The sequence below is a fragment of the Polypterus senegalus genome, chromosome 2 (genome assembly GCF_016835505.1).
Source record: "Polypterus senegalus isolate Bchr_013 chromosome 2, ASM1683550v1, whole genome shotgun sequence".
In the NCBI taxonomy this organism is placed as follows: Eukaryota; Metazoa; Chordata; class Cladistia; order Polypteriformes; family Polypteridae; genus Polypterus; species Polypterus senegalus.
Genome location: NC_053155.1, coordinates 212747671 through 212772684, shown reverse-complemented (window position 1 = coordinate 212772684; position 25014 = coordinate 212747671). Strand labels below are relative to the sequence as shown.

The following is a 25014-nucleotide window of genomic DNA, read 5'->3' as shown; positions in this document are numbered from 1 at the left end:
TGTTGTTGTTGTTGGTATGTGGGTGTGTGCCCTACGGTGGGCTGGCACCCTGCCCAGGATTTGTTCCTGCCTTGTGCCCTGTGTTGGCTGGGATTGGCTCCAGCAGACCCGCGTTACCCTGTGTTAAGATATAATGGGTTGGACAATGAATGACTGACTAACTATTATAAAAAGAAATTTTGCATGTAATATAATTACGCCGTCAGTGTGCTCACACAGGTTGTCTCCAGGTCCATCAGTTTCCCCTCATGATGTATATATTAGGTTATTTGGAATTGCTACATTGGTCTGGCTTAAATTAATGCTGCTGTGTGAAAGTGCCCAGCGATGAACTATGTGCCATCCAGGATTGATTCCTGAAGGAATAGACTATGACTTTCTACGACACAAAAGAGAAATAATGGACTCAAGAGAAGGAAGAATGTTTTGGTACTTTAGATACAGTAATGTAAACATCCTTGGTACAAACCTGAAATGGACACATTTTTCTGGTGATCGAACACTACCTGAAGGGTCTGGAGAAGCCAACCAGTGAAGCAACCTCCTGAGATCTTAGAGGTGGTCAGGTATTACAGCAGCACTTAGGTGAAGCACTTATATAAGACTGCTTATGCACTGCTAAAGCCCATCAACATAAGTGTGTGGCCACCGCTGTCCTGAGTAGGATACTGGTTTTGGATAAGGTCAAGAGGTTTAGGAATGTACGGCAGATGATGTGGCCACTGGGCCCGGGTGAGTGTTGTGAGATACAGCAAAAGGCATGAATGTGTAGGCTCAGGACAAGGTAAAAGGAAGCACGTGGAACCGTAGAACATCAGAATGGCATTGCAGAGCAGTTGATAAGGGAGACAGCAGATTTGACCTTGAAGGGACCAACTCTCCTTTCAAAGTGGCAACTACTGCCAATATTGTTAGAATGCTAACACCATTCCCCCATCTTTCACATCCTTGGAACATTACAGTGTACTGATTTGTAGAAAATAAAGGAGAATTTTTGAAGAACATATTCATGGGTTACAACAGCTCATATATTGTGCACCACTTTTTAAACTGAATACAATACTGGGGAGCGTCAGTGGCACAGTAGTGTTGCAATCTGACACATCTTGTAATCTGGTTCAGTTTCTAGATGGTAATAGTAAGCAATCCAATTATTATGGAAACAAACTTTTGAGTGGGTGGCACGGTGGCGCAGTGGTAGCGCTGCTGCCTTGCAGTTAGGAGACCTGGGTTCGGATCCTCCCTGCGTGGAGTTTGCATGTCCTCCCGCAGTCCAAAGACATGCAGGTTAGGTGCATTGGCGATCCTAAATTGTCCCTTGTGTGTGTGTGTCCTGTGGTGGGCTGGCACCCTGGCTGGGGTTTGTTATTGTCGTGGCCCTGTGTTAGGATATAGCAGGTTGGAGAATAACTGACTGACAAACTTTTGATAATCAAATGAAATTCTTTTGTAGCAATAATTATATATATATTACTAAATATTATAAATATTATATACTGTATATTATTTAGACAGAAACATAAAATCAAAAATAAACTAGTGTGCTAACAACTGAGGAAACTCACATCCAAAAATTTTAATATTCATACCCCAAGATGGGAAAAATTCTGTAGTCTCATTAGAAGAGTTGTCTTTTTTAGCCCTTATTATATAATGCAATATAAAAGACCTAGAAATCACATGACATGAAGAAACCCTCTGGAACAGTGAAGAAGGTTATGTGCAATACAAGGATTACTTGAAAATGACCAAAACATGACAAGGAGAGTAAATACAGACATGCTTGAAATATCAGATCTGGAATTTAGTAAATAACTAGCAACCAAAGCCCGGTAGGATCACTAGTGTATGCTAGCACAATACGAGAAGCTTAAAATGTTCAGGGTTTTCAACCTCAGAATAAAGTGTCAAGAACACTTGCTTTTCTGTTACTGTCATGGTTCTGTCGGCCACTCATTTATTAGGGGAATGAGCATTTGGAGGTTTGCTGGAATTAGGCAAAACAGAGTTGAAAACAGAAACCAGTTTAGGATCACTAGCCTTTATGATTTATAGAAATCATTTTTAAAATGTAAATAGCAAAAGATATCTACATGATGTCGCAAAACTGCAGTTGATAGATTAAAAGATACCCTAGGATTCAATAAAAATGAAAGAGGTACATAAACCACTAAATATAATCACACAGTAAGGATTTTTGAATGTTCAGCTCATTTTGGGATACTCAATCATGGTCCTGGAGGGCTGCCATTTTCCTAATTAGAACTCAGTCCTTGCTTATAATGAAACTTGGTTTTTAACTATTTGCCTTTTTAGCGCTTTCATTCATCAAAGACAAATTTTAGTTACATTGTAGATCAGAGGTTCATAATAACAGTCCTGGCGGTCCGCAATGGCTGCAGGTTTTCATTTCAAACAATTTGTTAATTAGAGCCCATTTATTTACTAATAAAGAAATACGTTTTAATTGTTGCCTATTTTCTTAACCAGACATTCGTTAATAATGAAATGCTGATAACCAATAAACCAGCCACTCTCCAGCTAACTTGTGTCTTTTTAAACCTGTGCATATGCACCATGAAGTAATTTGTTCAGGTCTGCAAAAAACACATGGATAATGTTCTCAGAGTAGGAAACTCTACAACGCAATTCTAATTTCTCTTAGATGAATGCAAAAGTGCTAACAAGCCAAACAGTTAAATACCAAGTTTCATTATCAGCAAGGACTGTCTTGTAATTAGGAAACTAGTTGGAAAGAAAAGCTGCAGCCACTGTGGCCCTCCTGGACCATGACTGAGGAACCCTGAACTCAATAGTATAATTTATGAGAAAGACATGGGAGAGTCAGTAAACTTATCACTATCAACAAAACACATATGCAAGGAAAAAGTTTAACAAAATGTTGGGATATACACATCACTTTATGGAGAAGAAATCCAGAGAAGTTAGATTTAAACTGTGTTAATGTTTCTACTAGGGCCACATGTGGCATACTGAACATTTTGCCTCTGTATTATAAGAAAGACAAATTAGCACAAGAGGAATTCCACAGAACTTTTACTATACTTATTGCAGGACTGTGGGGTATGATGGTATGATCTTTGATAAAAGCAAAAAGGGTTAGCTTAAATATACCATTTTAAATAAATTATTTTTGTCTAGCCTGTTCTGGTTTAATTACTATTACCATATTATTTATGTGGATATGATACTGTATGAATAATTAGTAACACATAATTTCTTATACTTCCTGAGTAACTTACTGTCAATACTTCCTTTGTAAAGTGAACCTCTCAATACATTTGACATGGTCTCAAAATAAACAGGAGAAGCAGAATGTCTTGTCCTTGCACTGACATCACCTATTTAAGATCCACAATATGCAATGCTAGTAGTCCTTGAGACCTACATACTGCACTTCTACAAACTCATCTCATTGTAATATGTAGACATGAAAGCAATGGGAACAACAGGGTGCTCAATCCAGTTATACCACAGCTCATGTTGTGTATTTTTGAATATAGTGTACTCATTTTCATTGTCACTCACAATTACCTACTCTAACAGTTCTCTATTGACAGCCAGTAGACCATAAAACTGTACTTTAGGTATTTGAATATTTAATGATGGTGTACCTAATATTCTGGCTATGCATTATGCTACTATATACAACCAGAGTTATGTCAGTTGGTGTGCCAGGTTCCACAAGGTTGATTTAAATGGTCACCTAACCAAATCATGGAATCTTTGTAAAACATTGGTGGAAATGATTTTATTCTGTGTCTTTTATTAAAATGAGAATTGTATGTATATTTGTTTATTGATTTCATCCATCCATCATTATTCAACCCGCTATATCCTAACTACAGGGTCACAGGGGTCTGCTGGAGCCAATCTCAGCCAACACAGGGTGCAAGGCAGGAAATAAACCCTGGGCAGGGCGCCAGCCCACCACAGTTTATAAAGTTCATAAGAATTTTAAAGTTCATTGTGATATGATTGGCAGATTGATTCCTTTATTGCTCATAAAAGAAATTATTTTCCATTCAAATGCTAGCCTGACAAAAAATACATTACAGGATATTGATATAGACACATACAAACGACAATGAGTCATTCTCAGTGCAACATATTTTGAGACCTTACAAATCCTGATTCAAAGTAAGTACCAATGGTGTATGGACCCAGCTTCTTTCCTATTGTTAAGGAGCCTTATGTTCACTAGAATGAATGTATTTGTTGCTTTTCTTAGATAATCTGAAAAATGCATTACTTTCAGCTTGAAGAAGCTGTACAGCATATAGACAATAAACAGAAAATGTGAAAGATCATGAAAATTCAGTAATCCAGACTGAAGGTGTGTTCCTCTAATTAATGTAATTGGCTTTTAGATGATTAGCACAAATTTTTGTCCCTGTTCTTATTATGTAAGTGCACATCCCCGATACTAAATACTAAATCTGTTCAGTGTCATATTCATTTTAAACTTTTATTTTGTTTAATACAAGATGAAGTCTTTATTTTGCTTTTATTTAAATCTCAGTAGCATTCATCACTGTTTATCATCAACAATAATGCCAAGACTTGCACACCTATTGTTAAGTGCATGGTGTTACTGACAATGATAATGAGCTTAGGCTCAGGTTTGTTTACCCTACATTAGTTTTGGAATATGTTATAATGCTGTAAAATTATAAGAGGTTCTACATTGCATTTAAATTTTAATTATCTTTATAATTTACTTTATAATAAGATATGACTTTTTTCTTATATGTATTTAATCTTAACAGAATTTGGACAGCTTGAAATAGGTGTCTTTTTCATGAGAAAGTAAACCACCTCTACAAACGTTTAAAAAGTGTCTTGTACAAGTAAACAACACCCTGGACTAGGGCCAAGTTTAGGAATACAGGTCAGCTCTTTCTGGAAAGCTGAGTTCAGTTTCATCTGGAAGGTGTTGGTATTCCTTGGATCTGTGGACTCAGTAACCAAGAGCTTGGGGGTGGGGGGTGCTTCTACTTCTTGTAATAGAGCCTTAGGTAAACAAAAAACAGACATTAACCAGTGTAAACCAATGGAGCATAAAGGCCAACACTTGACTCAAAATGGTTCGTGACCACTTGGCAGGTTACTGTTTAGTCATTAAACATGCTTTCACTCATGTTGAAAAAGCTAATGAGCATAGATTTGAAAACTGTAGAATCCTTGCCAATTTTAAAGGGCTGCAATTAAAGATGTTTTTGTCATTAGAAATGCCTCAGAGATCACTTCCTATTATTAGAAATCTTACATTCACAGCAGAAAAAATTTTTACTGAAACACTGCTCCATTTAAGAACGATGGCTCATTGATAAATTACATTAATTAAATATCATCAACTGCTTATATCAGTAGCAAAAAATTGTCGCAGAAAATCAATAACATATTGGAGTTTTTTACAAAATGGCGTTGAAGGTGAACTCTTTCTTTAAGATTTTCTTCAGACCCAATAACTACTGGCATCTAATATCAGGCATGTAATAACCCAGGCCTAAGTTAGAATCTGTAACCCCAAAGGTTCGAGGTGCAGCTGTCTTGTCAAAATAGGCATAGCTGTAGCTTTCACTATCAGATGAATGCTTCTCCTGTCTAATAGCTGGATAATAACGTCTGCACTCTGCATCTTATTGTAAACCTTGTCATAGTTTTACTTATCACTACACCTGCCTGACTTTTCTGTTTGTGGTCAGTGTCATTTTGGACAAGAACTTGAAGCAGCTCTAAATGGATGAAACTTTCAGAATCATATCTGTGAGCCATATTATTCTCTGTTGTTATTGTGTTCTTAACTTTCAATCTAACTTCAAATATTGTTTGGTAAATATTGTCCTCTTGTCATTTTTTGCTTCTGCCTTTAAATTTTTACAACTAACCCACTCTTTCCTAACTGTTGGATTAAACTCTGATATTTTCGAAACACATTAATCGGTTCTAATTCAGCCCAGCAAACAAATTTTCAGCATTATTGACAACTGATTATACATAAATGACCCCATTTATTACTTGCTGAAGACAACATTCTTTCATCTATCTGTCTGACAGTAAATTAAACCTGCAGCTGAATGGCAAAAGTTTCTTTTTTCAGATTCTACATTTGATTATGTTTGCTGTTATCTCTGAAATTTTTCAGGATTTTCAGTAAAATTTGTTTGATAGTAGCACTTCAGTTTCCTCTGAATAATGAATAAAGTTATGGCCATAAGAGTTCTGAATTATTTTATATTTAGGATTTTCAGGTTTAATGTTAAAATTGGATTCGTTTGGAAGCCTCAGTGGTTGATGTAATGCTTAGTTTATCATGGTATATTATTTCATTAAGTAAACAATATGTAAACCAAATATACTGCCAAAGTTTGACAGCAATTTCATAAAAGACATTTTTGAACTACATGAGAAAAAATATAAAACTGAATGCTATATAGCAATTGAAATTTACTGTAGTACTTTTAATAAAAGCAAAACCAGTGTCCTGAATGCCACTTTGATGGAAACTAAATAGATAGATAGATAGATAGATAGATAGATAGATAGATAGATAGATAGATAGATAGATAGATAGATAGATAGATAGATAGATAGATAGATAGATAGATAGATAAATAGATAGATAGATAGATAGATAGATAGATAGATAGATAGATAGATAGATAGATAGATAGATGCTTTATTAATCCCAAGGGGAAATTCATATACTCCAACAGCAGCATACTGATTAAAAACAATATTAAATTAAAGAGTACTAAAAATGTAAAAAAGGTAAAAACAGAAAATAACTTTGTATAATGTTAACGTTTACCCCCAGGGGGTGGAATTGAAGAGTCGCATAATGTGGGGGAGAAACGATCTCCTCAGTCTGTCAGTGGAGCAGGACAGTGACAGCAGTCTGTCGCTGAAGCTGCTCTGTCTGGAGATGATACTGTTCACCGGATGCAGTGGATTCTACATGATTGATGGGAGCCTGCTCAGCGCCTGTCGCTCTGCCACGGATGTTAAACTGTCCAGCTTCATTCCAACAATAGAGCCTGCCTTCCTCACAAGTTTGTCCAGGTGTGAGGCGTCCTTCTTCTTGATCTAGCACACCACCGTGTAGAAGAGGGCACTCGCCACAACCGTTTGGTAGAACATCTGCAGCATCTTATTGCAGATGTTGAAGGACGCCAACCTTCTAAGGAAGTATAGTTGGCTCTGATGTTTCTTACACAGAGCATCAGTATTGGCAGTCCAGTCCAATTTATCATCCAGCTGCACACCCAGGTATTTATAGGTCTGTACCCTCTGCACACAGTCGCTTCTGATAATCACGGGGTCCATTAGAATATTAGAGTATATTACATATTCTAATGTAATATTAGAATATAATTACCATTATGATATTACAACGTATATTATATTATATTATATTATATTATATTATATTATATTATATTATATTATGTTATATTATGTTATATTATATTATTAGTCATGATGTCTAGTTATTGTAGATCATTTCTTATCTTGCCTATGGAAGCTTTCCTATCACTGTGGCATCATTGTTGATGTGTCAACTGCAGAGAAAAAAAAAGATTCTTTGAATAAAGAAAACAGTTTGAATTAGCACAACCTGTTCTAATTTACTATCCGTAAGAAATATAATGAATTACTTCATGAGGTAGAAGTATACAACACACAGGAATACTTGCATCAAATAATTTCAATATTAAAATGTGTTCTTCAATTAAAATGATTAAATTCTAAATATTCTCAATTGTAATAGAAAAATAAATCAAAAAAAAAATCATATTTGTAATCACTGACCTTGAAACTGCCTCATATTTGTAATCACTGACCTTGAAACTGCCTATAATGATATCCCAACTGATATCCACCATTTAAATCTTCCAGGAATGGCTTTCAAGTTCTAGAATCAGCAACCTGGAAGTAGCATAAAACAAGGCTCCAAACGCCTACATTACCAATCCCTGTTTTTACAAAATTTTGTTAAAAAAAGTTAACAAAACCCTGGTGTTGGTTGATGTGGCAGACACACACAAATTCAAGTGTTTTTAAAAAGTTTTGATGACGACACCTATTGACTTACTGTTTATCATAAGGGTGTCATAACCCGAACAGCATATGGATAAAACAGAGATATTAAGGTCTTGAGGACCAGAAATAGTTGGAACCCTAAAAAAGCTTGATCTCTTGCACAACTAGACAACAAGTTTAGCTGAACAGTATATTATATGTGGGGTTATTCTCATAATGGTGAGTCAGAAGGTGGCAGACAAAAAAAAAAAAACCGAAGTGATTGAAGAGCGTTCCTACGTAATTCTTACAGACACAAAATAAATTGTTTCTTTAAGAATTACAGGCTTACATTCTGGCGCCACTGCTTATAATTTGTGTTTTGTCTCTTTACCAAAAGTGTGTCTGGTCAACTGAGCCTTGCCACTCATAAAGCTCTTGCTTGACCAAGAGTACTGAATGCAATGTTGGTCCTAGGGCTACAAAAAACACATAGCGAGTCAGAAAAAGTCCAGAGGAGAACGACTAGGTGGAAGATTTGTACTTGACTTGTTATACAAATGAAATAGCAAAGAAACTGCCTCATGGCTCTAATAACATTCTGTAAAAGCTTACACCTCAATCGAATGATAACAGCAGTTCCACTAAACTATGTAAAATACACAACAGGTATGAATATGATACAATCTCAGATTTACAGTAAGATTTCTTGTCATTATTTCTTGCAGAATGTAATTTATATTACAGTACATGAAACACCAGATCATTGGAGTAAATTCTGCAGAATGTGTTCAGAATCATTAACTGCAGGTTTTTGCAAAAAATCCAAGAATAGGACATATTCAAAATAAAAGAATAAAATGTATGTATGCATATATATGTATATATTTATAGACTCACACCCGAGGATGGATAGGATTAGAAATGAGTACATTAGAGGGTCAGCTCAAGTTGGACGGTTGGGAGACAAAGTCAGAGACGCGAGATTACGTTGGTTTGGACATGTACAGAGGAGAGATACTGGGTATATTGGGAAAAAGATGTTAAAGATAGAGCTGCCAGGGAAGAGGAAAAGAGGAAGGCCTAAGCGAAGGTTTACGGATGTGGTTAGAGAGGACATGCAGGTGATGGGTGTGACAGAGCAAGATGCAGAGGACAGAAAGATATGGAAGAAGATGATCTGCAGTGGCGACCCCTAACGGGAGCAGCTGAAAGAATAAGAAGAAGATTTATAGACTCACACCCATGTCCACACCCAAACATAAACACACACAACAAACATGTAAATATATAAATGTATACATATACTGTATATAGATTATGCATGCATATATACACACTTGCCTATAGTACATGGTATTTTAACAGCTTTTTCTTCCTTTCTTTTAATGTCTGTTGAAATCCATTAAAGCTGTGCAACACTTAGTAAGCTGAGTATTATGCCTTTAACCATTTGTCCATGTTACTGTGTCACTGAAATAACATAAAATCTTTTTCTACACAGTCTCTGAAAATTATGTGCTTTCACTAGACCAGTAAGTATAATCTTATCAGCATTCACAACAACACTACCACAATGCCACATAAAAATGATGCAATCAGTCTGAAGAAGGCAATATTGTGCTCTCTAGTAAGCATAATCTTTTTTTTTCTTTTTTTAATTTTTCACATATGCACCATGCAACACAGTAGGTATCAGCTAAATCTGTGATATATTCCTGAAATAGACTCTTGATTACTGAATATTAGCCAGCAGCTGGTAGCTTATCATGAAATTTAATTTGATTAGCTTTTCCAGTTCTCTTGTTCTTGTGACCTTAGTAGAAATGCATGACATCCCACCATAATGCCTTTATTTGCTTCAAAAGTGAGCATCAGGCTGCATCTGTATTTTATTTTTAAAAAATGTGTATCTTGCCAGATAACCAGTAATGCAAGACCAGAGTCTGCACATCTGTGTTGACAGTATTTTCAGGGACTGAAGAGTTAAGCTTCTGTATTTTATATTTTACTTTAGCAAATGTTTTTTTTTTACCGTGAAAACATTGTGAACTGTGAACATTGCAAAGACATTTTGTGCAATAATCTAGAGACTGCAAGAAAGCAGTCAATTCTCAATGGGAATGCATGGTAAAATAACCATTTAGGTAATATAAGTAAGAGGAGCCCACTGTCTTTTTCCTTCTTATCAGCAACAAACAATGCAGAAAACCAGTTAGATTTTATTTGGCCTCAGCAACTCACTCACTTTGGCAGCTTTTAGCAGCTGAACCCTGCAAAGGCAGCTCCTCCAGGGTACTGACTGCTATAATGCACACTTACTACTGTAATGGGAGGAGAATTGCCTTTCTTTGTTCAGCCAGAACACCAATTCACTGTTTGGTTTATGTTCAAAAACTGAATCACATTTTCTTTAGTTGATACATCTGCGTAAGGACATACTGACTCAGCAGAACACAAATGAACATTATAACAGCAATGTGTGCTGGGCATTTCAGAGAGCTTTTAGTCCCACGTACTGTCGGAAGGCTTTTTAAAAGACTCTTTTTCACGTTTCATTTCATTCAGTAAAGGTCAGGGGTCCATTAGTTATCAAAACTATTAATTATTAAACACTTTTTAAATATACCCCAGGGAATTCTTTTATGGCAGTATTAAGGTTGAAGAAAAAAAAAATCAATATTTAGTTGATGTTGTTTTTCTTTTAACTAGCACATATAAGTAGTAGACTTCTATTCATCCCTTTTTCAGTCTTACTGAATATCATCGGCAGATGTCAACTCCACAGTTGGGTGCAATAGACAGGAAACAATAGTTTGGTCTGGAGGAGGCTGCAACTGACTAGAAAACTTGGGGCACCTCAGGCATGTTAATCAACTGGACACTATGCCTTTGGGCAGCTGAATGAATCAGGAATCAACAGTGTAAACCTATACAAACATTGGCAGAACAGACTCAAATATGGCATCTTGTCTGCCACACTACTATGCCATTTTATATACAGGAAAGCAAAACTTGGCAAAAAAAGATTTTTAAGATTATAAATAGAGCTTAAACAAAATGTTACAGCATAATATTTTCTTCCCTTTTGGTATGTCACCTTTTATTGTAATAGCAAATCACTATGATCAGTACATGAAGGGCTATCATCACTGTATTTGGCCTTTCATTATATAGGCAAACGTCTTAAAACAGAATGAGTTCCGAGTTAAAAAAAAAGTGTTGCTAGAAATCTACATGTTGTAACTGAAACTAAATACAATAAATAAAATAGTGTAGTTAAAACTGAAACATATTAGAATTCAGAATTTAAGGACCTAACCCTAACCCTAAACCTAGACTATCTGCTACTTTGTAAATTTGTATTTTTGGCAGGCTATCTTTAAAGCATTGAAATTCAGCTTAACATTTTCCTTTTGCTTTGTAAAATTATTATGTATTTGCATTGCTGACAGTTTTGTGCAATGTTCTGTGCCTAAAGATCAATCTTAGTTTTTATCAATTAAAATAGCCTTTTAAAATCCAGACATTAGTGCATGTGTGGCTTTTGCAGCAGTGACAAGTTCATGGCAACACTTTATAATAAGGGTTTTAAGAGCTTGTTACTATGCATTTATTAGTTACCTATTGCTATGTAACACAAATCCTTTGTTAAGGTTTTACACGGAAGTAACTGACTAAAGGAATCACCCAGATTGCCCCTTTTTTAAAGTGTTACCATTGAAATATACATGATGAGATTTTAATGCAGCATTAACAAGTAGTTTTGCAGCAGTGTGTAAAGCCTTCTTGAGGATAAAGCTATCAGCATACAGATCAGGGTAAATCACTGCAGGGAGCAGGCAAGCCTTAAAGATCTTGTAAATCTTGGAGCTGCTTGATACATAAACTCTAGCACTTCACTGCTAAGGTTACGACAGCTGTATACATTACCTTTGTGAAATCAATTAATGGGACAAAATCCTTTTCCTTAGATTACAAAAATACTGCTTTGTTTTTACACCATGCATCTGCACAGTATGTGCATGGTAAACATGGGTATTTATTGAAGTTATTTTAAAAATAACATTATATAATTCATATAAAGCATGCAGACTGAATGAAACAAAATATAGCCTTTTGTACAAAATATCTGGAGACGTTAAATTAAATTAATTGAAACACATTTTAGATACCATTTAGCTAACTGCATGAGGCACAGACCAGTCTATGTATGGTATTCATTATTAAATGACAACACTACAGAATAGCAATAATCAAAGGTGTTAGGCTCTTTGTTTTCTTTTCAGTATACTTTATTAGTATGCAACCAAGTGAGACAACATACCCCCCAAAAGATTACCTTTAATGGCCTTTTCTACTTCCGGATCCAAAGGACTAAAGCGGCTAACTCGCACCATTTTCAAAAAGCAGTACACCACGCTATCCCTTGTCTTGTGTAACAATACTGATGTTCAAAATGCTTCTGCACTAAACACTTCAGCACCTTGCCATTTTACTTGACTTCATCCTGCTTCTACGGGCAAGCTATTAAAGAGTATAACGAACCACTCTGATCCTGCCCAATCTGGTCAGATACTTTACTCTGTAATCTACATTTGCACAGGCCACTCTCTTGCCAGCATGCAGGCGAATGCATTATTTCTAAGACTGCCCTGGGGAAAGCTGTATTCTTAAAGAATGACAAGGAAATATGCAAGGAAAGGACAAACAAAGTTTCCAAGGAGAAGAGAGACCCACACTAATAAGATTCACTTCAGTGGCTCGTTTCTCAATTGCTCACATTTACAATGCCTCAGTTATGGGAAACATATCAGGTAAAGAATGAAAATACCAAAAGAAGCAAGAATATAAAAAGGGAGTAGGAAATACTTATCTCTCATCCTAAATCTTGTTTTTATTTTATACTATAAGTGATATTTCTATTTTGTTCTACACATTTGTAAGCTTTATCGATAATGAATTTACTGTGACAATAAAAGGAACTAAAACTGATTACAGTATATGGGAAAGTGAAATCTTTAACTAGAAATAGTTATAGTCCTTTACATTCTCCAATCTGTACATTTCTGTTTACGTAGACCGTGGAACTATTTCCTGCTGTGACTGCACCTGCCTAATCTACTGCCTCTGTAAAGTGGCCACTCCATTCACTCCCTTAGAATTCTTAGTTGCCTTAAAAAAAGACCTAAAACTATTTAAGCCCAACCATACTTTATATTCAGTGTCTGCCGGATTAGTCAGACTCCTGCTAATCTCATCCTGTGCAGAATAAACAGTAATTAATGAAAGGATCATGATGAGAATATGTTGTGCTTAAGGTTCAGAAACCAAGTAGATTTTGATTTAATACCCAACAAATGCATATTTACTTATAATAAATATGTCTTTGTGCAGTATGCTTCTCAGCAATATATGTTGATATAGTATTCTAGAGGAAAGATGGTGGGAAGTGCTTAGCACTCTTTACAATTCTAATGATCTACTGCCTGAATTGAGCTAGCAGGTTCTCCTAATAGTGCATTTTTCTCTGGGCTTTCCTCCAGCATCCCAATAAATTAAATTAATTGGAGACTCTAAATTGGCCCTGTAGTAGTGAATGTAGGTGTATAAATTATTGCGTCTTGTGATGGAATGGCACTCCGTCCATGGCACCAGATCTTTTTGACTGACAAAGTAGGTAAGAAAGCAGGGATGTATGCACTGGTATTATATTTAGCGAACTGTTCAATTACAGTATTAGGAATTGTTCATTACAAGGCGATTCCTGTAAATATACAGTATCTGTCAATCTAATATGGACTCTGTGGGGGTGCTTTAGACCCCCCCAGACCCCAGAGACAACTACACCAGACACAGTCCAGGGTTAAAATAACCTTTTCATTCTTCTTTTTCTTTCTTTATAATATAATATAATATAATAAAAGGCAAAGCCCTCACTGACTGACTGACTGACTGACTCACTCACTCACTGACTCACTAACTGACTCACTCATCACTAATTCTCCAACTTCCCGTGTAGGTAGAAGGCAGAAATTTGGCAGGCACATTCCTTACAGCTTACTTACAAAAGTTAGGCAGGTTTCATTTCGAAATTCTACGCGTAATAGTCATAACTGGAACCTACTTATGTACATATATACTGGCCATAGCCTGCAGCTCAATCGCCGTGTGAGGCGGAGTTGCGTCTCTCATCGTCACGCCTCCCACGTAATTGAGTGCCTGCCCACATAAGGCTGTCCGTCAGCGGCAATCCAATAGAAAAACTCTACCGCTAAATATTCGTGGGTTTAGGGCTGTGCTTATGGAAACGAAGATGAGATGGTCAGGGTGGTGTTTGGCACAAACTCAGCGAAACTATGAGAGAAACTTTTAAGTGCCGCGTCTTTGCTAACATTAAATAAAGCCGTGGACATTGCACGAGATAGCACAAGCACAGCTGAGAACCTTCGATGCATGTAGTCCGAGTGGCTCACGTGAACTGACTGTGAATTCAGTACGCAGACAAAAAGCAAGAGCTCCAAAGAGCCCTAAACAAAAAAGGATTACACAATTGAGAAGGTAGCAAAAGAATATGCAGCGAGTGACGCATATATATATACCCCGATCTACATACTGTCAAATAAACGACCCACACGCCGTGATGCAACACAAGAGGCTTTGCCTCTATCGCTGACGTCCGAGGTTCGATTCCCGAGAGGGGGTGCAGTGAGTGTGTACACCTGATGAGGCCAGAATTAGGGTGAAACACATGTCACGTACTTTTTGCATTATTTGACAGTAAAACTCTTTCTATATAAATATATATATATATATATATATATATATATATATATATATATATATATAGATACACATATATTATATATACACACACACATACATATATATCAGCGCTCCCGATTCATTTTACCCTCGCACACCCTGTGACGGACGATGCCGATTTCGCACCCCCTTGGTTTGAGAAGAAGTATGAAAAAATGTGAGGTTAATGCTGAAAAACAGATCCCCAGTTGAAGCTTTATGAATAATGGATACTTTATTCGCTATCAATAATTTTTTGGTAAAGCCATACTCAGTGTAATCCTCCTTCCATTTTCGAATTTTTTCGTGACTGGCCATGAATAAATGAACGGTAAAAAAGTAAGAGCGAAGCAACGGTAACTTATTGAGGCAGGCAGGCGAGAGCACAATAGCACGTGGCCTCGATGTAGTGCACGTCAAGTCGATCTAAAATGCACGATCAGATTCGAAAAAATATATCTTTTCAAGTTCTATTTGGAAATAAGTAGGTTCTATTTAGTCGACAGAAATATCTTTGGTAGGAATGTAAGTTGAATTTAGTCTTTAAATTTCTATGGTGAAGAAAAATGTATGCAATTATGACTAAATTTAACTTACATTCCTACCAAACATATTTCTGTCGACTAAATAAAAATTACTTATATTTAAAATTTAAATAGAACTTGAACAAATACGATAGTTCATAATACCCACACGGCACTAAGCGCACAGAAGAGTGGAAGTCATCTGTTTTAACAAGCAGTGTATTGCACTGATACGAAATAGCCTGCCCATTTAATTATTTACGAATGGATAGATAAATTAAGATTTTGTACAAATAATGTTTTTCATTTTTCTTCCTCGATGGATTCTGGCACCCCCTGCAACTGCTGCTCGCACCCCAAAGGGTATATATATATATATTTATATATATATATATATATATATTATATATATATATATATATATGTGTGTGTGTGTATATGTATGTGTGTATATATGTGGATATGTATTGTCAGAGGTGTCAGAGGTGGCAGGGGTGGCGACCCGGCCAGGAGGACCGGAGGAGGGCTTGCGCCTTCCCCAGACCATCTGGGGGCGACCGCCCTGGTTCCTTTGGGGGCCATGGGTACAGAGCTTTGAAGCTCCACCCTGTAGAGGCCCGTGGTCACCGCCAGGGGGTGCCCCAATGCCTTGGGAACCCTGGACCTCAGTACTTCCGCCATACCAGGAAGTGCTGGGGGGAAGAGAAGCAGGGACACCCGGAGGGCTTCCGGGAGTACAGCTGGCACTTCCACCACACAGGGGCGTGTCGGCGGGTGATTGCCGGGGAGCACCTGGAGCATATCCGGGTGAGGATAAAAGGGGCCGCCTCACTTCATTCGAGGCTGGAGTCGGGTGGGAGAAGGACTAAGCAGGAGAAGAGAGTGTGGAGATTTTATTTGTTTCTCTAACCGTCACGTCCGGTTGCTGGCCGCAAAGTCAAAGGGGAGGAAAGGACTGCAGGTGGTCCCATCTGTTACACCGACAGGAGGGACATGGAACCCACGGAGGGGTTGCTGAACAGGCAAGTGCCGGTAGGAGGGAGGAGCGCTGCTAGTGCGTGGCACAGGGGGACGCCAGGGAAGGGCGTCCAGGCAGCGGCTCTGCCCCCTTGTTTCTGTTTGTTGCAGGACCAGACCCTGGACGTGCAATAGGACCTGCTTTGTTGGGAACCTGCCCTCATGTGACGGGCTGTCTGACGGGAGGACTCTCCACTGGCGAGGGGGTGCCGCCACGGCTGGCGGAGGCTATGAAGGAGCGAGTGGTTCCAACCAAAGGGGCACGAAAACCTCGGAGGGGGTGCCGAAGGAGTGGGACCCGGGGTGCCAGTAAGAGGGGGGAGTGCGGCCTGTGCGAGGCACAGGAGGACGCCAGGTGGTGGTGTCCAGGTGGCGTCTCTGCCCCTATGCCTGTTTGGAGAATAGAACCGGACCCTGGCCTTCCAGGAGTAGGACCTGCTTTGGGGGTAAGCTGCCCTCGCGGGACGTGTCGCTCTTCCCGAGTGGTCTTTGCTGGTAGTGGGGAACTGTCAGAGGTGGCTGGGGTGGCGACCCGGCTGGGATGCCCAGGAGGACCGGAGGAGGGCTTGCGCCTTCCCCAGACCATCTGGGGCAACCACCCTGGTCCTCCAGGGGGTACCCCAATGCCTTGGAAACCCTGGACCTCAGTACTTCCGCCACACCAGGAAGTGCTGGGGGGAAGGGAAGCAGGAACACCTGGAGAGCTCCTGGGAGTACAGCCGGCACTTCCGCCACACCGGGTGAGGATAAAAGGGGCCGCCTCCCTTCATTCGAGGCTGGAGTCGGGTGGAAGAAGGACTAAGCAGGAGAAGAGAGTGTGGAGGCGTTCTGAAGAAGGCATTGTGTGGCCAGGACTTTGGGGGTTTGTGGTGCACTTTGAACTTGTACATATTGTAAATAAACGTGTGGTGGGTGAAAAACAACATGTCTGTCTGTCTGTGCCCAGGTAACGTTCACAGTATATATGTAGATATGTATGTATATGTATATATGTATATGTATATGTGTATGTGTATATATATGTTTATATATGTGTGTGTGTGTATATATATATATATGCATGTGTATGTATATGTATGTGTATGACAAAACAATTACATTGACAATCATGTTACGCTATTTTCAAAATGTTTCCTTTTCTTTTTCATTACTTCTTTAACACACTACTTCTCCGCTGCAAAGCGCGGGTATTTTGCTAGTATAATATATTATATTAGGGTTAGGGTTAGCTAAGGAGGACAAGTTTCTTTTAAAGTGTCACCAGTATACCATGGAAGCACTTCTGGGTCAGACAGATGAGGCCCAGGAAGCTGGGCTATCTCTCTATCTATCACGAGTCACTTTCTATCTATCTGTATACCAATCTACAGTATATAAGAAACAAAGCCACTTTATACAAAATGAAGATTTTTTATTTAAATCCCAGGGGAGGGTTAACCAAAGAAGTACTTACAGTATATTACACATAAATTCTTTTCTGATCTAAATGGTGCACGGGACTGCTGCACGGGATGGCTGCCCCCTTGCCCTGTTTCCAGATAATGCATTACTATAACTCCATATCACATGACTCCTGATAACTGTCCACACTTCTTTCTTCACAGTAAAGACTGGCATGTGGTAGACAAAAAACTAGACAGGGTTACTTTAGAGGTCAAATTAAGACCATATTAGGAAATGTAAGGCCGCCTCTCCACAGTGTGTCCTTTTGCTGCTCCCAGGCATAATGCAACTGTTCAGGGATTTCAATAATCTCCTGCTTCGTAGAGAAGCCTATGATATATTTAAGCTTAATGCAGTTTACCCATTTGGTCTGAATAAAACCGGGACATTTTTTTGTTTATAAATTATTCTTGAAACCCTTTCCTGTTACTTTTAAGATGAACAATCAGAGGTACATTAGGTAGTTAAACATTTTTTGTATATCTGCTGCTACGTCACATATCATAGTATTTCTGAGAAATATAATTTACTAATTTTTCTGTGGTTCTTTTCTTGTGAGGTAGACTTCCTGTTTTCTTATTTTCTTTATTATCACTTACTCTAACACATACATAACATTTCTATAGACCTTTCTAATTTTTCATGTATAGTGTCTTAAACAAAATAAAAACTAGAACATAGCCCTAATGGCCTGGGACATGGTAATGAAATGCTGCCATTCATTTTGTAAGTAGGCATTTGATTTCCTTTGGTTCTTTTTCTATATAAACATGTTACTACTTTTATTATATATTAGAGGCTCTGAAGATGGGTTTTGCAATGGTAAAATATGTGACTTTTTTCTTTCTGCTTGCAACATGCAGGATTGACTTCTGACCAGTTCACTGAGTATGTAATTCCTTCAGACTTTTCTGGACTCACATTGTTTTTACCATTTTACTGCCTCTGTCTAATTTTGTTTCTATCCTAATTCATATCAATTATAGTATATATGTACATGTCCTGAATAGCTGTATTGTTTATTATTCTTTACCTTTCCTCAAACTCTGTCATATCATTTAATTATTTTCTGTTTGTGTTACATGTATATTTAGTACATCCTGGTGTATATTACTGTATCATTATTATCATTATTGTTTAAGCTTATCCTTACTTTTACATTTAATATAAAATTATTACACTTAAGTTTCAGTTTTCATTTATTGTGAGATTGTCAGTTCAACATAAAATGTTTTTTTTTGTTATTCAATATTATTATTGGTATGACCTTCTTGTCATTTATTTGTCACTTATAATAAACAGCACTGTACTTGTAAGACTCATTATTTTTCAATTATTAATAATTTTATTTACTAGGTCAAGTTTTAATTATATTTTCAATCATTTTTTAGCTTATTTTTTCTATTTGCTTGTTTGCCCTGCTTGTTCTCTTCTGTCATAATGCAACCATGCTCCAAATAAACTGTATGATGTATTTTCTATTGTATAAAAACCGTGTGTTTTTAAACATCCATTAATTCACCTATCCCTTTATGCAGTTTGATTGAATGTGAACATGTTAGTGAGTATGCCCTCCAAGGTTCCAAAGCTGCCTTGTACCCAATTCTGCTGGGATTAAACATGGGAATGACCACAGTTAGTATTAATACCTCACAGCTGCAGAATCTGTGGTTTGACTTCTGGCACTGGGCTTAGCCTATCTGGAATCTGCATTGTTCCCTCTATCTGTGTGATTCATCCCACCCTAAAGTGTACCAAGGATTTCTTCACACATTTCAAAGGTCTGCAGGTTAAGTTAATTGGCAAGTCTATGTGAGTGAGTATCTATATATATAATTCACTAAGGCAAGACAACCATGGAAAGCACGCCTGAAGGGGCGTGGATTCACTGAGCAGCTGGATACAATTGGACAAGTAAGACACCTATGGCGAACGCAGGAAGGAGCCACACCCACCAACTCCTGGCACCTCCAAGCCACATTGACTGTTCATAGAGGCATGTTTCTCGTGGAGGTGAATCGCCATATGCAGCGTGTAAAACGGTTTGCGAGGGGTATCTCATGGGATCCTTAAAACAATCCTTTACAACTGAGGTTAAAACACAATGAAGTAAGCAGTCTTTGAAAACCGAGTTTTCGGTTACGACGCACGACCGCGTGCACCATAACAAAGTGTTTTAAATGCTACATACAGCAATTCGCATCCGCGACAAACGTGCGTCTTCTTAGATGCTCCTGCAGGAACACGGAAAGTCCACGTGAGTCACAGGTGCATCTGGACTGTGCAAAGACGACAACGACTCAAGTGACGATTTGGAGGAGAGAACATGAGTGATGGCGGTCCGCCAGTTTTCAGACACGGACGATTGTGTGTTGGTTCGTTCCGTGCATTGCTACAATGTTGCTTTTCTTGCTGATTTATTACATTACCGATTTTTCAAATGTTAATTTTCTCCCTGTGCTTAAAATTATTAAAAAAACGTATGATTGGCTAGTGTTCTATAATGGACTACCACCCTCTCCACTGTTGATCTCTATCATGTGTCCAGTTTTTCTAGGATCTACACCAATTTCCTGCCATATTGAACCGTGGTTGGGTAGATAGATTTTAAAGAAAGTTTTTATGTCTTAAAAAGCACCAACTCGTTGCAAAAATAGCAACTTTTGGCGAAGCTCCAGTTGACACTTTTGTATAGTGCCTAAAATATCTTTTAAAATCAGTATATTTACAGTCAATTCAAAAAGAGTCAACAAGGATCTGACCACATTTCAGGATATAAGGGTATAAATTATGGTTGTTTGAGAATGTTTATTTAAAAGTAATTGCTACTTTACATGCTGTAATTACTGGCTGCTGAAATTAATTTCTTATTTTTGTTTGGTTTGTTTACACAATAAACAACTTGTTTATCTTTGAATAAACTAATGTATTAAGTCTCATTTGTTAAATACTACAAGTATACAAGTACTATCAATGAAATAAACACAATATCTAAATAATGTAATTTTTAATAGCAAAAATTACTCCACAAGAAAAAATGTCTACATTTTATTATTTGAAATTATTAATTTGGTGAACTTAAATAGGTTTAAACAGGTTCTGAAAATGGATAGTGTAACCACCAGGGGATGTCACTTAGCAGCAAACCATAGACACAATAATGCTCAACACAATAGTGGGATAAAATAAAGGATATTCATTCACCCAATACACCTTTTAACAACCACAGTGCAAAGATCAATGAACAAGCCAGAAGACAAAACCAATTCTGTCTCCTTCTGTCCTCCAATTGAGTGCTACCCACTGCCTCCTGATTCTAACTCCCCAATGTGAAGCAGCAGGCTCCTTTTCAAGCCAGACTTGGGAATGCTTTCAGTGCCAAAAGTCTTTTTGGAAGCACTTCCGGGTCATATGGAAAGCAGGGAGGTCCTTCCCAGAACAGTGCCCTCTACCCGCACCAGGGACCCAACAGGGTTGCACATTTCTGGACATCAACTCCCAGGAACCCCTGAGGGTGTACCAACTGGGCCACCAGAAGAGGACCACTACCACCTGTTGTATGGGAAATGCAACTGCTCCTAAATTCTTGATCCTGCTGGTCCAACAAACATATTATTCCTATGGGGCATAAAGTTGTTTCTTCATCCTGCTGCCTAACTTGTCTGTGCTTCTGCTCTGGCCTCCTGTCCGGGTAAGAAACTATCCTGCTTCCCAGCCAGGATGTATGTTCTCCTTCTCAGACATCCACAATAGACAAAAATTAATTTAAATGTAGTAGCTAGACGGAGCTGCAGGTAGCGATGCCAACTCAGTGTGCTTGGGCCTCATGTATAACACCATGTGTAGAATTCACACTAAAACATGGTGTATGGACAAAAGTGGAAATGTGCATACTAACAAAAAAATTCAGATGCACAAGAGCTTAGAGCTCCAAGAGGATAGTGCATGGAAATCTAAATTGACTTATAAGCCAGTCATCATCATTTGTAAACAAACGCTGTCTTCTATTGAATTGAATTGAATTCCTTTATTGTCATTGTATGGTACAATGAGATTTAATATGCAAATGCTTCAAAAACCTGTTTTCCTATAAAATGATATAAAAACAACAATAATAATAATAATAATACGATAAAAAAGCAATGAAAAATATACAATATGAAAGCATAAGTACAATATACCTGTACATACCTGTATAGTGCAAATGGTTCATGAAGTGCTTGTGCAATATTACAATTGCAGTGCAAGTTAACAGTGAGATAATTGTAATTATAAGTACAAACAGTTCTACCTGGAGCATTTGATGGACTGATTGAGTGTGTTTAAAGCTTTTGGGATGAAACTGGTTCTGAGCCTTGAGGTCCGTACAGGAAAGGCTCTAAATGTGTTTGCTGGACTGCAGAAGTTCAAATAGACTGTGCGCATGGCTGAGTGGAATCCATGCCGATGCTGGTGGCTTTCCTTAGGCAGCGTGAACTATAAATTTCCGCTAGGGCTGGAAGCAGTATCCCGATAATCCTCTGCGCTCTAAACATAACCCACTATAGAGCTTCCGATTAGCTACTATGCAGCTATGATACCAAACACACATACAATGGGTATAAAAACTAAGAGTGGTACAGTGAGAGCAACAATTCTAAAGAAGTTATAGTATTTGGAATAGCTTGGCCAATTTGTGCACCATATTTTTACGGGTTGATTACAATCAGGTGTCTTAAATTTATAAACAATATGTGGTTAATTTCATTGTATTTGATAAAAACTGCATCATGGATGTGAACCTACAAAAGAATGGGGAACTACACAGTAGCACTGCTTTGATGCTGGGTGCTGCCAGTTTACAAAGCAGAAATGTGTGTGCCCATGGTGGTGGTGGGGAGCTACAATGAGAATGCGCATGGCTTTTATACATCATAATGTGAGTGTGGAAACGGGCATACACATGTGCAAAGTCTTGCATTTTTAAAAATGGCAACACTGTTGTCTACCTGCATATTGTCATTAAGTTTGCAGTACTGATTATCAATAAGCATTAAGGGCTTAATGAAGTTAAAAAAAATAAGGAGGAAATTAAAAAAAAAATACCACAACACATAACTGGAGCTAGACCACGATTGAACAGATTGACGCACCATTTTTTTATAACAGAAGAGATGTTGTTGTTCAGAATGCCATAAGAGGAGCACAGGAGGTTGCTTTTTAGTGAGTAAAAGTAATTAGCAATTTTTTTTTGTTGTTGTTGGTAGACATTTATTTAAATTCACTGTAACTAATTTTGGGCATTGATGCTAATGAAGAGTCAAGATATTTAGTAGTTTTTTGAATGAATTAACTTTAAATCATCTTTGTAACATTATTAAATGCGGCTTTAATATGGAGTTCGGCCGCAATCTCTTTCATACCCAAACCAGCAAGGACTTTATGTAACAAGGTTAACAGCTCAAGGGAACTAATAATATTAGCCCCTGGTTAAAAAAAAATCATACAGAGAAGTATTTAGTTACATAGTACTTCTAAGATGTCCGATTAACTGAGGCCCATTATATTATATATTATACAGTATATAAACTGACATTGTACATGATTAGCCATGACTGTATTCTTCTACAACCATAATAATAAATTCAGATCATTTAAAAGTAACCTGCTAAGCATCTACCATATAAGTCATTTTTAATGAATGGTCCTTTAGCACTGCAGGAAACCAATTTTCTTATTAACTCTGTTTATCTTGTTTTTAAAAGCAAAATTTGTCATCACCATTTCAGTGGGAATGTCATATTTTGCTCTACTGACAGATTAAATGTAATGTACTGTGCTTTAGGATGTATTGTATATTGATGTACTTGAGTAAATACACGTTAACACAACTATAAATTGATTGACATATACTACTGCATAAACTGTATTTCACATACCATAAAAACTGTATCACAACTGAAAGAGCATACACTTTGTCTGTAGCATATATACAAATAAAAACAACAGAAGCAAGCCAAGCATCAAACACAGCTCTGTAGCTAAGCTGATGCTTACCTGTCAGGAAAGCTGACTTATTATATACTTTGGTTAAAGAAAAGCAAATATTATACTATAATAATGAGTCATTTGTGTTACCATTATGTAAGAACATTTTGTTAATAGGCAGTTTAATATGTTTAAATAATTAGAAACCAACAAATTAAAAAACATATTTCTAATATTCAGTCAGAGCTTTGTTATTTTCATTTTAATAATGACTGTTTGTGTTTGAAGCCCATTTTTCTTGATAACTGCACTCATATTTATTTATCAAAATGTGCTGAGTGCAACATTACAATGAATTAAACTAAGAATATCTAATGCATAAACTAAAAATTCAGTGAACAAATATATTTTCCTTTAAGTGTAATGCAGAACATATCGCAAAGTAAGTATACATGCAAACCATAAGCCTTCAGTTCAAGGTTAACACAATCTTTCTTCTTCGAAGACAGCAATTCATATTCCATTCAAAGCCATTAGCAGCTTCAAATAAAACTGTTGGGATTTGGCCAATTTTGGGAGTGCAACAGCTGCAAACCATGGCAATTAGTTAGATTTACATAAGACAGGCCTAATAAATACCGTTAAAATACCTGAATGCCAGATGGTGTGAGTTGCCCCTGTACTTGTTAAGATGACTGTTTCCACGGATCACTCAATGCCAATGAAAAATTTCTGTAAAAGAAACAGAATAGCTACTGAGTAAAGAAAAAATATATACATATATATATTTGTGTGTGTATATATATACAGTATATACACACATATATTTTTTTTACCAAGGAACTTGCTATGAGTTAAGGATACAGTAAACAAAAGGCTACCATATCTATCTTTGAATATGACCATTACCCTAAAATGTATTAAAGAAGAGAAACATAATATAAAGTGTGAAACAGATAATGATAATATAAATTAGCATTTCAAGAAAATGCAACTTGTAGAACTGACTTGCTAAGATTAATACAACTATTGATGAAGGTATTGCTTGACAATGACAGGAACAGTCTGTAGAGGAATTACCATCATATCTTAATTTGTATTTGTTTAAGAGAATGTTCAGTTTGCTAATCAAGGGGAATCAAAATATATTCATAAAATATGTCAAAATAAAGTATGGGTATTTGTGATTATACGTCACAGTATTTGCAGCTAT

General features: G+C 37.3%; 1 protein-coding gene across 1 annotated transcript in view; it reads right to left on the bottom strand.

The window, feature by feature from the left end:
- Positions 1–24535, bottom strand: part of enox1 (ecto-NOX disulfide-thiol exchanger 1) — a 326189-nt gene extending 301654 nt beyond the window's left edge. Inside the window, exon 1 of the mRNA XM_039745280.1 lies at positions 24452–24535. The gene's annotated coding sequence lies outside the window, so the exon portion shown is untranslated. The remainder of the gene's footprint in view (positions 1–24451) is intronic.
- Between the last annotated feature and the right edge of the window lie 479 nt (positions 24536–25014).